Here is a 19,072-nt window from a genome sequence, read left to right on the forward strand (position 1 = left end):
CCTGTATCTTGGAAAATGGTTCATCACAACTAATACAAAAACCACAGCTCTTTAATTCTCTTTTATGCTAAATTATAAGACATAGCTCACTGTCCCTGTTTACAGCAGATGTCAGTTTGAAGTGGTTACCCTCATTTCAAGTGCTTTCAGAGGAGAGGTTTATCACAAACAGGACGTGAGCACCACTGTAGACAAAGGAGAAGTGTGAGAACAGCATTGTTGTTTCTAGCCTGGGTTATTGGAGCTGACTGCTAGGCTTGACCAGGAAGCTGTACCGTTCCTGCTCTCCTCCCCTGGTTTTCTCAGTGACATACACCACTCGTTTTCATCACATCATGTCCTGAACTCCACTTCTCCAAATTTATGAAGAATAACTGGCCATAGTTGTCCTCTGCGTTTCTATTTGGTCAACCAGGCAGAACAGTAGGTAACTCTAATACCTATGTGAATAACCCAGTCAGCAGTCCCAAACTCCCCTGGATACCTCCTGATGGGAAGGCAGTCCAGATTCTCTTTGGAAATATTCATAGTTATATATCCTTTTGAAAGGTGTTACAGTTCGCCTGCAAACTATTAAAAGATCCAGATACACTCTCAGAACTCCTGGATCTCAAACTATGAAAGCATCAGATTCAAGTCCAGGATCTTGTCATATAAATCAGACTCAGGGCAGGAGTAAGGTGACTTGGCTGTATGTTTGGGGGTAGTGTTCAATTCTGAACATTACTGTCTTTGATTGAATTAAAGGATTAAGAAATCAGCTCACAAATCATATAGTTATCTTCCTGGATATTGGAAGTAGACAAGATTGCCAGGTAAACTTGGGTGCATGGTGGGGGGGGGATGTAAGGGGAGATGGGTAGAGAGAAGGGAGAAGGAGGATTCGGGAAAGCTTGGGGGAATGGGATGGGTGGGGTGGAGGAAGGATGGATGTGGGAGCAGGGAAGTAAATATCTTAATTAAGGGAGCCATTTTAGGGTTTGCAAGAGACTTGATTCTAGAGGGGTTCCCAGGTCCAAGGAGAGGTCCCCAGATTGTTCCTTGGGCAGCAGAGGAGAGGGTGCCTGAACTGGCCTTGTCCCATAGCCATACTGATGAATATCTTGCATATCACCATAGAACCTTCATCTGGCAATGGATGGAGATAGAGACAGAGTCCCACATTGGAGCACTGGACTTAGCTCCCTAGGTCCAAATGAGGAGCAGAAGGAGGGAGAACGTGAGCAAGGAAGTCAGGATCACGAGGGGTGCGTCCACCCACGGAGACGGTGGGACTGATCTAATGGGAGCTCACCAAGGCCAGCTGGACTGGGAGTGATGGAGCATGTGATCAAAATGGACACTCTGAACGTGGTTGGCAATGAAGGCTGACTGAGAAGTCAAGGACAATGGCACTGGGTTTTTATTCTACTGCATGGACTGACTTTGTGGGAGCCTGGTTTGTTTGGATGCTCACCTTTATAGACCTGAATGGAGGGGGGAGGACCTTGGACTTTCCACCGGGCAGGGAACCCTACTGCTCTTAAGACTAGAGAGGGAGGGGGAGGTGGGAAGGGGGAGAGAAAAGGGAGGCGGGGAAGAGGTGGAAATTTTTAATAAATTAATTAATTAAAAAAGAAATCGGCTCACAAACACACCCAATGTGCAGGCCTAGAATTATTGCTACAGAAGATGTCTTCTCAAGAAAATTAAGAGGACTGTGGTGGCCCACAACTAGAATTCCAGGACTTGGAGGGTGAAAGCAAGAGAATCAGGATTTCAAGGTCATCCTCAGCTTCACATAGAGAGTTTGAGGCTAACCCGGGCAACATGAGACCTTTCTCCAAAAAGGGGAGGAGGGGAATGAACATGGGGGATAGCATATAAACAATTTGAAATTTGGTTGGGTATATATTTCTATATTCCATTTAGCGTTACTTACATTCATCTGGAAGTGCTCCTGGTTCCTTGTCAGGATACAGTCCTACCACAGGGTAGTCAGTCTTTGTGAGTTGCAAATTTGCACCAAGGATGTGACAAAGATTTGTAAACCTGCTTTCACACATAATCCTGTAGGCAGATTTTCCTTTGGGCCACCAGCTCACACACACACACACAAAAAAAAAAGCCAACATGGAAATTTTTAGTTAATTATGAAAGCTCAACCAATAGCTTAGGCTTGTTTCTAACTAGCTCTTATAACTCGAATTAACTCATATTTTTTAATCTACATTTTTCACACACTCTTTACCTCATCCTCATTTGCCCATCCTGCTTTTGCCAAGTCTGACTAGTGACTCTGCCTTTCTTCTTCCCAGCATCCTCTCTTCCAGGAAATCTGCCTAGCTATTGGCCATTCAGCTTTTTTAGTAAACCATTCAGAGCAAAGCATCTTCACATTTTGTAGAGGAAAATCACACAACATCGTCTGTGGGAAAGGAAGCCTATGAATACTCACATTCCATAGTCCCAGCTCTTAGACACTGCTGTTGATTGTGTCTCCCAAGATGGTCAGACTTCAGGACATGGACTCAAAGTTCAGCAGCCAATGAGAGAAAGCTAGACCACCATGCATTTCTTCTCACTTTGCATTGATGAATCACCCCTGAAATACGCAGGAGAGCAAAGACCACACTATTACAAAATTTAATCTTGTCTATATGTTCCAGGCACTGTATATTTCTAGCATTATCTTGCTTAGTCAAAAGACCTTATGTAGTGAGACTAATGTCTGCAGCAGACTTTCTTTTGGGCCACCAACCTGCTCCCAAATCATGACACTAAGACTTATTATTTGTTATAAATGCTTGACCTTAGTTTAATGCTTGTCCCACCGGCTCTTATAACTTAAATTAGCCTGTTTCTCTTCATCTGCATTTTGCCTAAGGACTTTTTACCTTTCTTTCACTCTCTGTATATAGTTAAAGTACTATTCCACAACATAAACAAATGTAACAACCTTTACATAGTTAAATATTCCACAACATAAACAAGTGTAACACACCTTCCTATAGTTAAAGTACTATTCCACAACATAAACAAATGTAACAACCTTTACATAGTTAAATAACAATAACAATAGTTAAATAACAATAGTCCACAACAAATGCTCCCATTTTACAGGGACAGAAAACTGAATCTTGTAGACGTTGGTGTTCAAGGTTTACGATAACTCCAGGAAGGCAGTAACTACTCCCTCCCCGCTACTTTCTTTCTTTCCTTTCCTTGCTTCTTTCCTGATGAGGTCGTGTTATAAGACCCTGGAAGTCCTTGAAACTCATGCAGTCCTCTTGTCTCTGCCTAGCAAGTACTGGAAATTAAAGGTGTGTGCCACCATACATGGCAATAATAATTATTTCATTCTACCTTCTGGTTTGCTATTTAATTGTTTTTGTAATTTTTTGGAAACAGGGTCTCATTTATAACAGGCTGTCTTTGAATTCATAATTGTCTTGCCTCAGTCTCCAATTGCTGAAGTCTATTTTAACAGGCTTTAGAACATAGTTTGAGATTATTCAGTAATGATAAAATAATAGTATATTTTGCCTCATGGGGAAAGATCCCCAAAGTAGTTTATAATTATTGGGTTTTTTTTGGTTTTTAATAATTTATTTATTTTATCTCACATGCATTGGTGTTTTGCCTGCATGTATGTCTGTGTGAAAGTGTCAGAAGCCCTGGAACCGGAGTTATAAACAGTTGTTAGCCACCATGCGGGTGCTGGGAATTGAACCCAGGTCCTCTGGAAGAGCAGTCAGTGCTCTTAACCACTGAGCCATCTCTCCAGCCAAGTAGTTTATAATTAAAATGTAGCTTGTATTATAAAGACTCCAATTGAAGTCCAAATGGTAATTGCTAGATAAAATGAGCTTTATATGTATTGGTATGTATTGTTAGCATGTATTAATATACATAATGCCAGATTTTTATGATGACATTTTCTGTAGATTAGATTGTCACTACACAAAACTATGAAAAAGCATCAAAAGAAACTAAGATCTCAGAGTAACTGCCTTCTTGAATGTAGACAAAGATGTACTCAATGTAATACTACCAAACTGAACATAGTAACATATAAAACGCATTGTATATCATGACAGAGTGTGGTTGTGCCAGGATGTGTGACTTAATATCTAAAGTAGTACAGGTGTGTCCTTCATGTCTGTACTTCCAAATTTCCTGGTGTGTCTGTGTGTGTATGTATGTATGTGGTGTGTGTATGTATGTGTGTGGTATGTGTATCTATGTGTGTGTGGTGTATGTATGTGTGTTGTGTACGTGTGTGTATGGGTGTGTGGTGTGTGTATGTATGTGTATGTTTGTATGTGTGTATGTGTGTGTATGTGTTTATGTATGTGTGTATGTATGTATGTATGTATATATGTATGTATGTGGTATATATGTATGTATGTTATGATATGTGTATATGAGGAGCCAATGACAATGGCACTGGGATTTGTCTCTACTGCATGAACTGGCCTTTTGGGATCCTATTTTCTTTGGATGTATACCTTGCTCAACCTGGATGTAGTAGGGAGGGCCTTGGACTTTCCACAGGACAGGGTGCCTTGCCCTCTCAGGATTGGAGGGAGTGGGAGAGGAGTTGGAGGAAAGGAGGAAGTGGGAATTTGGATTGGTATTTTTTAAAGTAATAAAATAATAATAATAATAATAATAAAGAAAGTAAGACATACAGAAGGAAGAAAGATTTAAAAAGCCCCAAGGCAAAAGGTAGATAAAAAGAAACAGGTTAATTTCAGTTAAAAGAGATAGCCAGGAACATAAATAAGATAGGCTGAGCATTCATAACGAACAATAAGTCTCCATGTCATGACTTGGGAGCTGGTTGGTGACCTAAAAGAAAAGGCTTGTTACAGTAAAGTTTTATCTCAATACCCAAGACATAATAGTGTATAATAAAGGAAATTCTTCATGATGTATAAAATAAGAAGTTCAGCAACACTACAAGCTATGAGGTCAAGGCATAAATATGAACTGTGTTTCTGAACGTTATCAATGAACACACCTGAAAGTAACTTAAAGTACATTCCGAATATCATCAAAAAGAAAGAGCGAACAGAGAGATGTCGCTCTGGTTAGGAGTACTAGCTGTTCTTCCAGGGGACTGGAGTTCAATTTCCAGCACCCACATGACAGTTGACAATGACCACAACTGTCTCTAACTCAAGTTCTAGGGGATCTGGCACCCTTTTCTCCATAGGCACCAGGTACACAGGCGGTGCCCAGATAAGCATGCAGAAAAAATATCCACAAAAAATAAAAAATAAGTAAAATCTCAAAAACGAAAGAAAGAGCCATCATTAAGGAGCATTTAGTTGCAAACTGTCAAACTCTGTAATGTCCATAGAATTTTTCAAAACTTGGACACAGCCAAGAGTTGAGGAAGGTAAGGTTTAAATTAAACACCAGTGAAGATGTGCGTGTGTGTGTGTGTGTGTGTGTGTGTGTGGTTGTGAGCACACACGTGTGCTCCTAAGAATCCAAGTAAAACAAGTAACGGGGAGATGCCAATCTTTAACTTAAGGGGTGGGAATGAGCAACACCTACCAAATGCCAAAAAATACTAAGAAAGTAAGCAATCCGAATAGTGGGTCAGCATCAGTCCAGAAAAATGGGACTTTGCAAGATCCAAACACAGGGACCCCAGGAAGTTGTATTCACAGTCTGTTATCTGGACCATCACCCTGCTCCAGGTGTATGCTCCAGAGATGCGTTTGCAAGCAGGCTTTGTGCAGATCCTGTGTTCATCGGGCTAGGCTCCTGTCTCCAGTGTCTGAGGCACACATATGAGCACCTGTGGCAAACACTTCAGGTGTGGCTTGGCCGTGAAATAGACCACTGATGGATACTGAACCACTTAGAGTTGTGCACAAGTCTACTGTGTTTAGCCATGATTCTAGGTAACAAAATGCACTGACAGGTAAGGAACCACCAGCCTTTCTGGGAGTAGGATGTTCTTTGAAGAGCAGAAGGAGAATTGACTTACCTTCAAAGACCTAGGGTTGAAAGAGGCAGGGGAAGAACCTGGGAGGCCCTTGGCCTCATTAACAGAAGACATTAACTCTGATGTCCAGATTCAAGGTGGCTCTCAGTCCTCAAAGTAGTGCAACTACCTACTTGGGCTTCAGGTGTGCTAGTGGTGTCAGCCACCCAGTGCCCAGATACCTCACTAGTTACACTGCAGTGGGACTGCTCCACAAGATTGCTAGGTGTTGGTGCTGGGGCAACCACGTTGGTGTTGGGGCAACCATGGAGCACTCCCTCACATTCCAAGAATACAGCACTGGTGACACAGGCAAAAGAGACAGATGGGTGGTGGGTCTGGGATGAGTGAGGAATAGGAGAAGCAGCAGTTATTGGGGACAGGCAGGGGGCAGCATGGGAGAAGCATTACCTTCTGGAGCTTGGTTCTGAGATAGGGGAAAAGATGTTGGGCTTTCTTCCTGCCTCGGTCTCCCAGGCATCTGGAACTTGTGTACCATGTAGCATTCAAGATATCTTTAATGAGAAATAAAGCTTTCCCCCTGGTTTTCAAATACACCACCTGCTCTTCCTCCTTTAGAGCACTTTACTGGTAGTTTTAAAGCCATCTAGGTGGCATAACTACTGTGAATATGTGTCAGGGAGGGCTATATGTACACCGTGAAGTCGAGAGCCATCAGATCCCCCAGAGCTACAGTTTCAGGCAGTTGTGAGTCACCAGATATGGGTGCTGGGAGCTGAACTCAGGTCCTCTGCAAGATTAGTCAGCCATTGCTCCAGTCCTGTAACTAGTATTTCTAATACCCATTGTACAGATGAGGAAACTGAGTTGCTGAGCCAGTAGAAAGCCTAAGAAGTTGCTGGCAGGTTAACAGATGACAGGATTCAAATCCAAGGTGAGTGAACTCTAAAGGCCATGTTCCCTTCACTCAGCCAGCTGCTCTGAGCTGGAATGTAGCTCCCTGGTAGGCGCTTGCCTCGAAAGGCACAGCCATGTGAGATACCTCTAGCACTGCAAATAAAACACATGACTAGAGAAAGAAATGTATCCTAGAGTGTCCTCGTTCTTCGAAGAAAAGGAATTACAGCCTAATATTCAGAGTTGTATGGACGAATAGGCTTTGATAGAGCATTTTGTCATTTCCTAAAATGTCCCTTTATTTTCTCAGGACTGTTCTGCATTTCCTGCACCTATGACCACCCAGATGTGATGACTCTTCTGACAGGGAAGCAATGTAACATACTGCCCGCAATGACGACTACTGCACATCTCTCATTAAAGTAGATCGCGGACGACAGCTTCAGTTGAGGTGGATTTGATTTTGATGCTTAGGATATCTAGGTGTGGTAATACACACCTGTGATGCTAGTGTTGGGAGGCTGAGACAGAGAGATTTTTAACTGAGGACACTTGAGTATCAAAAGAGAGAGTAATATCCATATAGCACAGAAATTTATCTCATTTAAAGGTAACTATTCAGTGAAATTTTTGGAATCTTTGTCTCAACTTCCTTGAATTGATAATGTGTTTCTTTGTAAAATACCTACAGGCGGCCCGATAAGACAGTGGGAGGGATGTGTGGCCATATTCCTGAAGCATGGTGCTGATCCAGAGCCGTGGCTTCCCATGGGAACACAACCTTCCACTATGGTGTGGAGATGGGAAACACCTCGTTAGCTAACCAACTGCTTGAACACAGAGCAGATAGCGAAGCAAGAACAGAGGTAAAAATCATTCGGTCCCACTCCCAATGCACTTCTAACAGTGGCACACGGCTCCGTTTTCTACATACAGAAGCTCAAAAATTTACTGGATGAAAATACTTTGAAATGGGTCAGTCATCAAAGGCATTACTTAAAATATTGATACTGTGTGTGTATACATGGTCACGCTTGTGCATTTGTGTGTGGGGTGCATATGCAGGTATAGATGCTGATATCAGTGATATAAGTAGGGTTTTTCTCAATCAGAATTTAGCAAATCTAGAGATTTGTTTCAGATGAGGCTGGTGGTAACCGCTGTATCTCTACAGTTTATGAAGCCCTGTTACAATGTTATAAACAAACTGAAAGAAAAAATACATGATCATCTCATTAGATGCCAAAAAAGCCTTTGACCAAAAATCCAACACTCTTTCATGATAAAAGTCTTGGAGAGAAAAGGGATATAATGAACATACCTCCTTATAATAAAGGCAATTTACAGCAACCCGACAGCCAACATCAAATTAAATGGAGAGAAACTCAAAGCAGTTTCATTAAAATCAGGAACAAAATGAAGCTGTCCACACTTTCTATATCTAATCAATACAGTACTGGAGTTTTAGCTAGAGTAATAAGACAACTAAAGGAGATCAAGGGGATACAAATTGGAAAGGAAAAAGTCAAAGTATCATTATTTTGCATATGATATGTAAAACACATAAGTGACCTCAAAATTTCTACCAGGGAACTCACACAGCTGATAAACACCTTTAGTGAAGTGACTGAATAGAAGATTAACTCAAAAATAGTCAACAGCCATCCTATATACAGATGACAAACAGACTGAGAAAGAAATAAGGGAAACAATGCCTTTCACAATAGCCACAAATAATTAAAATATCTTGGGGCTAACTCTAATTGAGCAAGTGAAAGACTTGTATGCCAGAAACTTAAGGATTTGAAGAAAGAATTTGAACAAGATATCAGAAGATGTAAAGATCTCCCACACTCATGGATTGGTAGGATTAACATAGTAAAAATAGCAATTTACTGACAACTCAATCCCCATCAAAATTCCAACACAATTCTTTGCAGACCTTGAAGGAAAATATTCAACTTCATATGGGGAAAAGACCAGAATATCTAAAACAATCCTGAACAATAAAAGAACTTCCGGAGGTCTCACCATCCCTAATTTCATGCTGCACTACAGAGCTATAGTAATAAAAAAAAAGTATGGTATTGGCATAAAAACAGACAGGTGGCTCAATGGAACTGAATCAAAGGCCCAGATATAACTTCACACACCTATGGACACCTGATTTTTGATAAAGAAGACAGAAATACACACTGGAAAAAAGAAAGCACCCTCAGCAAATGATGCTGATCTAACTGGATGTCTGCATGTAGAAGAATGCAAATCAATTCACATCTGTCAATCTACACAAAACTCAGTCAAGTAGATCAAAGACTGCAACATAAAGCTAGATACACTGAACCTGATGGAAGAGAAAGTGGGGATCAACCTTGAATGCATTGACACAAGAGACAATTTCCAGGCAGAGCAGCAATCAAGCAGTCACTAAGATCTACAATTAATAAATATGACATCATGAAATTGTAAAGCTTCTGTAAGTGGAAGGACACAGTCACTAGAACAAATCAGCAACCTACAAATTGGGAAAAGATTTCCATCAACTCCACACCCGATAGACAATTAATATTCAAAATATATAAACAACTCAAGAAACTAGGCATCAACAAACCAAACAATCCCATTTAAATATGGGCACAGATCTAAACAGAGAATTCTCAGTAGAGGACTCTCAAATGGCCAAGAAACACTTAAAGAAATCTTCAATATTCTTAACCATCAGGGAAATGCAAATTAAAACTACTTTGAGATTCCATCTTACACCTCTCAGAATGGCTAAGATAAATAACACGTGACAGTTCATGCTGGCAAAGATCTGGAGCAAGCAGAACACTCCTCCATTGCTGGTGGGAGTGCAAACTTGTACAGCCACTATTGAGATCAATATGGTGGTTCCCTGGAGAGGGGAAATAGAATAGATTTTTGCAGGTGTACTGGGGCGGGTCGGGGATGGAAATACGAGGGATTAGGTTGCGGGTCCGTGGTGGGGGGAAGTGGGGAAGAGAACATGGAACAGACGACTGAAATTGGAGGGCATTTGGGGGCAATGTGGAAACCTAGACCGTGGAAACTCCCTAGAATCTACAAGGGTAGCTAGGTCTCCAACTAATGGAGGATATGCTGCCTGAACAGTCCATCTTCCCGGCAAGGTTTCCAGGAATGGGACTAGGACGCCAAGCCAGACACAAAACTACATTCATTCTTGCCTGCAAGACGTGCTGGGGCCATGGTAGTGCAGAACTTGTGGGAGGGGCCGATCTATGGCTGGTCTAATTTGGGACCCACACCACTAGAGGAAGCCAATACCTGACACTGCCTGCATGGCCAGGAAGGGGAGGGCTGCGGAGTCCAGAGACCTAGGGTAGAACCAGACTGCTGTAACCCTCCTAATCCAAAGGTCAACAGAGAGGCTTTCTCTGGCAGCTGTTGGGAGCGAATGCAGAGACTCACAGCCAAGTATTAGGTGGAGAGCCCAGGTTGGAGGTTTCTATCGGGTCCCTCTGAGGGGCAAACTCCATAGAAGAAGCAGAGGAGGAACTGAGGGAGCTAAAGGAATCGAGGACACGGGGAGAGAGCATAGTCCACGGAATCAACTAAGCAGGGTTCATGGGGACTCACAGAGACTGAGACGGCAATGGCGGAGCGGCATGGGGTCTGCGCTCAGTCCTCTCCTTGTGTTACAGCTATTGGCTTGGGACTTTTGTAGGACTCCTGACAGTGGGAGTGAGGGTGTCTTTTGCCTGCTCCTGGAACCCCTTTCCTCCTACTGGGTTGCCTTGCCCACCTTGAGTGAGGATTTGTGCCTAGTCTTGTATCTTGTTGTTTTATGTTGGGTTGAAGTGCCTGGGTAGCCCGCTGTTTTTCTGTGGGGAGATGATGTGTGGAGTGGTTCTGGGGGAAAGGGGAGGTGGAGGAGAACTGAGAGGAGTGGAGGGAGGAGAAGCTGCAGTGGGATGTATTGTATGAGAGAAGAATAAAAACAAAACTCAATGTATTTTTGTTGTCGGCAGTGCGGGAGGAATGAACACAAGGCTTTGTGAGCACTCCAAGTAAGTTCTCGCCATTGGTCACACTCCAGCCCTTTTTCAAAAATTTTGTTTTGCTAATTAGCATAGAATATGTTCATATGCTACATGATTTGCATAGTGATTTGCCACATGAACAAAATGATACCATCCACTGTGCCCAGCACAAACCGCACGCCCTTGGTCCATTGAGTCTGGAGAGACTCTGTGACCATGGAAGAAACATTCTGCAGAGTTTGCAGTTTCAGCATTGTCGTTACAATATTTCATATCTAAGTGGACATTGACAACCACACTAGGCAGTGAATGCTCTGGATGAATCCCATTGACGCTCTTCCAGAGGAGAGGAAATGAGGACTCAATATTATTATAACACAGCGGTCTGTTTTCTCAAGACTTGGTTATGAATATTATGGGATTTTTATTTGTGAGGATGAAGATTGACTGAGGGCCTCCCACATGGTCACAATCCCAGCCCACTTTTTGTTAGGACAAATACTCAACCCAAATAATGCAAAATACCAGGAGGTTATACTGGGTTTTTACACACTTTCAATGAAGAAAAATCAGAACTACTTTTAATCTCTTTATGGGGAGCACTGTTTCATAGGTTTTCTGTGCTCTGATAATAGGTTTCTCTGAAAATACAGCAAGCCAAGCCGAATTAAAAAGTAAAAGATCAGGTTTATTCTGGGAAAAGCAGCTCCCAGTGACTCCTCCAGTCCCCAGAGATCGAGGCAGGAGAAGGGGCAGGAAAAATATCACCTGACCGATTTAAAGGAGGGAGCATATATACCCTTAGGGATGGGATGATGATGTGTCCGCCCAATTTTTTTTTTTTTTTGGATTTTTGAGACAGGGTTTCTCTGTAGTTTTTGGCGCCTGTCCTGAAACTAGCTCTTGTAGACCAGGCTGGCCTTGAACTCACAGAGATCCGCCTGCCTCTGCCTCCTGAGTGCTGGTATTAAAGGCATGCGCCACCACCGCCCAGCTTGTGTCTGCCCAATTATAACACTTTAGATGGGGATTGGACAGCTGGTAGCTTCAGGGAAGGAGTCACCCACCTTTGCCAAGAATTTGGAACTGAACTTTTTGGCCATTTTTCTGAGAGGGCAAGGTTTGGAAAGAGAGAAGAGGGAACTGGCTAGAGATTCTAGTCGAACACTTGATATACAGTAAAAGCTTGAGTGAATCAGTAGTTTGTGTGTGTAAATATATTAAAATATATTTCCTGTCATATTAAAATCCATTTCCTGTGGGAGCTTGCTGCTCCACCCCAGGGCTGCTTCTCTGCTGCTCCCTCACTGCAGAGGTACAGTGGGGGTGGACCTGTGGGGGGCGGCCCTGTAGGGGGTGGACCTGCCGGTGGAGGGATCTTTCCATAGTTCTTGTCACGGTCTTGAGCATCATTCTAACATTGTTAGTACTAAAAGGGGGAAGGAGCTAGTTCTTCGACATTGCCATTCATGATCCCAGCATTGGCAGTTTAATAGTGTTCAGTTAGGATCATGGTCATTGTCCACAGAGTTTCACTTAGGCATCAACTTTTGATAAATGCCTGTCTTCTCCTTGCATTTCAAATATATAGTGAAATATAATAAGAATTCTCAATGTATTAATGGCCTATAAATGAATATTCACTCTAGAATACATTCCAAGGGCACTCTCCAAGAAACACATTTAACAAAGCCATCCCTCTTGGCATTCCAGAATACTATATAGTTATTACAAAACTTATTTTTCCTCTGTCTTTAGAAATGAATGACAGTACTGAACAGAAGTCTTTACCTAGATAAAATACAGATGTTAAAACACAGTAAGTAGGGCTGGAGAGATGACTCAGAGGTTAAGGACACTGACTGCTCTTCCAGAGGACCTGGGTTCAATTCCCAGTACCTACATGACAGCTCACAGCTGTCTGGATCCACTCCAGTTTGAGAGGATCCAACACCCTCATCAAAAAGTAATGCACATAAAATGAAAAGAAATAAATCATAAAAAAAAACACAGTAAGTAACTGAGGCCTACAAAGACAAAAACAAACAAACAAACAAGAAACCAAATACTCAGTCACTATCTGTGCTTCAGGAGGCCCTGTCAGAGGAGCAGCAGGTGGCAACTGAGCTTTGGGAGATCAGCCCACTAGGAAGTGGGTGAATCTCAGATAGGCTTTCGCCCCAGAATGTCTCTTGCTACTGCTGTGCCTTTACCTGTTTGTCACTGCCATTTTTCTCTGGCATCTGGAATGGTGTGAGTGGGTGTAGGGGATCCCCACAGCCTTTAATGTAGTGGGATTATCTCATAGAAATATCCTGTTCTACTGAGCATTTTTACCTGTGGGTTATTATGAAGGTGATTTGATCTTAAGCTGTACTGTTTAACTGATGGTTTTATATAGTAATAGTGTTAGTTTAAATAGAATTTTGATGTTTAGGGGTTTCTAACAAATAGAGGAAGGGATTATGATACAGGTTAGTTTAGTGGGAAAATTAATATAGGTAAAGGTAGGATATAGTGTTTGCCCCCACTCCTGATAAAGCAGGAACTGCAAAGGGCAGGACATAAGAACAAAGAAGTGTCACACAGCTAGGATTTATGAGTTTATTGAGAAGATGAAAAGACTGTAGCTTAAGTTAATGATTAAGGGAAAAAACGAGTCCTAGAAGCTAGGCTAGCTCAAGTTCTTTTACTATTGGGAGATATGTTCACAGGTTGTACTGTTCGCCAGAGCTAAAACAAAGCTTTAAATAATGCTGCAAGTTTAGGCTAAGCTGCTTTTCTTAATGCTTTGAGGTAGAAAATCTTGTGGAACAATTTAAAGTTTATAAACATGCACTTGTAATAGTTGATCAAAGTACTCATTGAAGTCAGGGCACAAAAACAACGGTAGCCTGTCTGTTGCTGGCTGGTGTACCTCTCCTGCTAGGATGGGTTGGTGAGCAAAGGTGATAACTAATTTCTTGTACCCATTTCTGCCCTCAGCTCCCTGTCATAAAAACTGTTGATGAGTGGGAATGCACTCTGAGGATTTAAAGTAGATCTAACTGTTTTTCATAACTAAAAGTTTAGAATTGTGATTCTTTTAAAAGTTTTTTAATTACCTTTTGAGATGAAAAATAAAGTGATTGGCCCTTTCTTTGTAACCACAAAATGCAGCCTGCTGATAAAAGAAGTGGCTAAGAAAAATGTTTTGCTTGCTCACACTCTGTTAGTCTATAACAAGTTGCTTGGACATGAATGTATGTGGGTCCTGGGAAAAGTTTGTTTTTCAGGTGTAACATATAAAATGTTCAATCATGTAAAGGAAATGGGAAATATGTTGCTTTTACTTGTATTATAGTAATCATTCACTTAAAAATTAGAATGTACTATACTTTTTTATCCATTCTTTGGTTGAGGGGCATCTAGATTGTTTCCAGGTTCTGGCTATTATGAATAATACTGTTATGAACATAGTTGAGCACATGCCCTTATGGTAGGATTGAACATCTTTTGGGTATGTACCCAACAGTGGTATTGCTGGATCTTGAGGTAAATTGATTCCCATTACTTAATTTTTTTGTACCTATTTTTATATTTTCTTCTATGACTTTTTTTTTCATTTCTTGGAACTGAGTGTTCATCTTATGCAGACAGATTAAGTGAATCCAGAGTTTCATGACTTTTAGAGATTAAACAGCAGATACTAACACTTCAACTCGTGTGTGATATTCTGCCTAAATGGTTGTTCAAACACACTAAAGTAACTTATGTGGAGATAGTGAGTGGCAGAAATGAGATTTGTACTCAAGTGCCTTAATTCTCAAGCTGGCAGAATCCTTATTACCCACGTGCATGTGAGGGTTTAATAATTAAATGGGGTGTGAGTATAGTGAGGCCCATGGCAGAGCGTAAGCGTGGAGTCAGCATGGCAGTCCCACAGGCTGGGTAAGAACGAGTCGATACTGCAATGTGGAACTTGAAAATAATGACATTAGTCTGAGTAGCAGTAAGGGTTTGGTTTTTTTTTTAACAATCTTTTTTTATTTTACATACCAATCCCAGTTCCCTCTCTTCCCACCTTCTCCCTATGCCACCCACTCCTCAGAGACCTCCCATGGGGAGTCAACAAAGTCTGGCACATCACTCTGAGACAGGACCAAGGCCCGCCCCCACTATGTCTAGACTGAGAAAGGTATCCCTTCATGGGGAATGGGCTTCAAAAAGCTAGTTTATGCACTAGGGATGAATCATTATCCCACTGCCAGTGGCCCCATAGACTGCCCAAGCCACAAAACTGTCACCCACATTCAGAGGGTCTAGTTTGGTCCTATGCAGGTTCCCCAGCTGTCAGTCCAGACTCAGTGAGCTTCCACTAGCTCAGGTCAGCTGTTTCTGTGGGTATCCCCATTGTGGTCTTGACCCCTTTGCTCATATTATCAATCCTCCCTCTCTTTGACTAGACTCCAGGAGCTCAGCCCAGTGCTTATTGTGGATCTCTGCATCTGCTTCCGTTAGTTGCTGGATGAAGGTTCTATGATGACAATTAAGGCAGTCATCAATCTGACTACAGGGGAAGGGCAGTTCAGACACCCTCTCCACTATTGCTAGAAGTCTTAGCTGAGGTCATCCTTGTGGATTCCTTGGAATTTCTCTAGTGCCAGGTTTCTCGCTAACCCCATAATGGCTCCCTTACAGACCTATGAACACCTGATTTTTGACAAAGAAGCTAAAATTATACAAGGGGTTTTTTAAAGCCATTATGTTGTTGGAGTGCTTAACAAAGATTTAACAAAGATAGAACCGAAATTAGGTCACATGATCTAAAATTATTTCAAAAACTGTTTTGAGGAGACTGTTCAATGGGTAAAGTGCTTGCCAAACAGAATGAAGACCTGGGCTCTAATTCACAGCACCCACCAGTAGATGGGTATGGCAGACAGAATATGCAATATCTGTGCTGTAGGAGGAAACCCTGAGTTCCCTGGCCAGTATCTTATTTGACCAATGAGCTGCAGTTTTATTGACAATGCTGTATGGATAGAAGAAAAAGGAGGCTGGACAGATGAGGTGGCTGTAGTTGAACTTGCCTCAACAATACGATGGTGTGACTTTGATCTCTGGGCTGCACATCAACGTGTAAGGATAGAACTGACTCCACAATGCTGTCCTCTGGCCTCCACATGCATGTTGGGGCACCACGTGCCTTCACTAGCACACAATACACACACAAAGGCATACACACAAATACGACACACCACATGCCGCAAATATACATACACACATTCATGAACATGCACACACAATATATATTAAAAAATAATCTCAGGTGATTGAGGTAATATGGTTGGGTGCATTATTGCTAAAGAGACATTAACAAACAAGATTCAGAGTTACTGAGGATTCAAAGGAACTGAGGAAATCAAGTGTAAGTTGCAGTTATATTGTTTCTAAAATTGTTTCCTAATGTTCTTAAAATTCAGAATTTTAAAAGAAAATGTTTTTAATACATTTAAAATATGAAATTATGTTGTCTGAAAAATGTTGGCTATTTAATTTTGGTCCCTGATATATGTAATATCTTTATGTAAATAAAAGAAAGAGTCTTACCCAGGTATATTGGGTGTCCTCTATAGTCACATTATAGGATTGAGCCAACAACCTGATTCAGAGTCTGTGATCTCCACCTGAACCGGAGTGGGACTGAACCAGCTACCTAGAACAGACAGAGAACAAGCTCCACCAAGAGCAGAAGCCAGGAGCAAACCCAGTCCTGGAACACAGGCAGATCAGGACTGAGCCAGCAACCAGATCCAGAGTTAATGGTCTCCACCGGAACAGGTACAGGGGAGTAACTGCTGAGTGAGTGAGCCAGAGCCAGAGATGTGAATCCGGGACCTTCAACCAACACCCTAGTGGGTCTGGGTGAGAGTCTAGGACCTCCCAGGAATTAGGCCTTAGCCAGGACCTCTGCCAGTCTGGGCAAGAGTGAACCTGGGTCCTTTGAGGGAATAGGCAGGAATCAGAGATCTCGGCAGGATCATGTGTGAGTCTGGGACCTCTGAGGAAGTAAGCAGGTCCTCTGCAAGTTTGGGCCCACCCGAGCCTGGGACCTCCAAGGCAGTAGACCAGAACCAGAAAACTTTCCAGGTCCAACTCCAACCCAGGGACTTCTGCAGGAGGGGATCCAGGCCAGGATTTACAGATATAGATCAAAGCCAGTAACCTAAGTCAAAGTTGCCCTGAGGCAAGGAACTCCACCTTGGACAACAAATTCCACAGGAGTGGAACTGAAGGAGACACCTAGGATGGAGAGGGCCTGAGAAGACAAGCTTCACCAGTAGCAGAAGCCAGGAGCAAATCCAGTCCTGGGAGCCAACCGAGTTCCTGGAACACTAGTGAATCAGGACTGAGCCAAAGACCAGATCCAGAGTCAGCGATCTCCACCACAACAGGTCCAACTCCAAACCAGGGACTTCTGCAGGAGGAGATCCAGACCAGGACTTGCATAAACAGATCAAAGCCAGTAGCCTAGGGCAAAGTAGGCCTGAAACAGCAAACTCCAAGGGAGCAGAGCAAAGCACAGGAAAACTGAGTTACCTCCAGGAAGAGGAGTAACTAATGGGGTAACTAGAACTGTGACACTGACTGTATTACAAGGAACAACCATATGAGCTTTGGATTCACTGGCACTTAGAAGATTATTCAACAGAATCTCAGACAGCCTCAACCATACCTATTAGAGGAAAAGATGAGAAGAAAAGGTAAGATCACACACTACACCACAAAGAGCAACACAATACCAGTAAAACCTAAAGACCCTACAAAAGTAAGACCTGAACAACTGAATATGGATGAACCAGAAGAAAATGACCTAAAAGATAACCTCAAGAGAATGTTTGAAATTCCTAAAGATGAAATGAGAAATTCCCTTAAAGAAATGGAGGGAAAAACAAAAAAAAAAAGAAGATATCAGCAAATCACTTTTTAAAAAAACAAGAAAAATAAATCAAACATATAAAAGAAACTATTCAGGACTTGAAAACTGAAATAGAAACAATAAAGAAAACACAAGTCGAAGGAATTATAGAAACAGAAATCATGAGAAAAAGATCAGAAACCACAAATGCAAGCATGAACAGCAGAATACAAGAAATGGAAGAGAGAATCTCAAGTGCTGAAGATACAATAGAGGAAATAGACTCATCAGTTAAAGAAAACATTAAATCTAACAAAAGATTAACCCAAAATATCCATGAAATATGGGACACCATGAAAAGGCCAAATCTTAGAATAAGAAGTATAGAAGAAGGAGAAGAAGTTCAACTCAAAGGCACAGAAAATTTATTTCACAAAATCATAGAAGAAAATTTTCCTACATAAAGAAAGATATGCCTACGAAGATACAAGAAGCTTACAGAACACCAAATAGATGGGATCAAAAAAAAAAAGTCCTCTCACCACATAATAATCAAAACACTACACATACAGAGTAAAGAAAGAATATTAAGAGCTGCAAAGGAAAAAGGCCAAGTAACATATAAAGGTAGACCTATCAGAATTACACCTGACTTCTCATTGGAGACAATGAAAGCCAGAAGGTCATGGTCAAAGATTATGCAGACATTAAGAGACCACAGATGCCAGCCCAGACTACTATACCCAGCAAAACTGTCAATCACCATAGAAAGACAAAACAAGATATTCCATGACAAATCTAGATTTCACCAATACCTTGCCACAAACCCAGCGCTACACAAAATACTAGAAGGAAAACTCCAACCCAAAGAAGATGGCTACACCAACAAAAACACAGACAATTGATGATCTCATTACAGCAAATCCAGAAGAAGAAAAACGCACAAATTAACATCACCAACAATGAAAACTAAATGAACAGGAAATAGCAACCACTGGTCATTAATATCCATTAATGTAAATGGATTCAACTCACCTATAAAAAGGCACAGGCTAACAGACTGGATACAAAAACAGAATCCATCCTTCTTTTGCATACAAGAAATGCATCTCAACCTCAAAGACAGATATTGTCTCAGAGTAAAGAGTTGGGGGAAAATATACCAATCAAATGGACCTAAGAAACAAGCAAGTATACCTATCCTAATATCTAACAAAATAGACTTCAAGCTAAAATCAGTCAAAAGAGACAAAGAAGGTCATTTCATATTAGTCACAGGAAAAATCCATCAAGAAGAAATTTCAATAC

General features: G+C 41.7%; 1 long non-coding RNA gene across 1 annotated transcript in view; it reads left to right on the forward strand.

Moving 5' to 3' along the window:
* LOC146894853 (uncharacterized) overlaps nucleotides 1-19,072 on the forward strand; it is a 37,428-nt gene that overhangs the window by 5,974 nt on the left and 12,382 nt on the right. The window contains exons 2-3 of the long non-coding RNA XR_015001262.2: nucleotides 7,152-7,292; nucleotides 7,533-7,707. This is a non-coding gene — a long non-coding RNA (uncharacterized LOC146894853). The remainder of the gene's footprint in view (nucleotides 1-7,151; nucleotides 7,293-7,532; nucleotides 7,708-19,072) is intronic.

Source organism: Myodes glareolus, chromosome 5 (genome assembly GCF_982192425.1).
Source record: "Myodes glareolus chromosome 5, mMyoGla1.1, whole genome shotgun sequence".
In the NCBI taxonomy this organism is placed as follows: Eukaryota; Metazoa; Chordata; class Mammalia; order Rodentia; family Cricetidae; genus Myodes; species Myodes glareolus.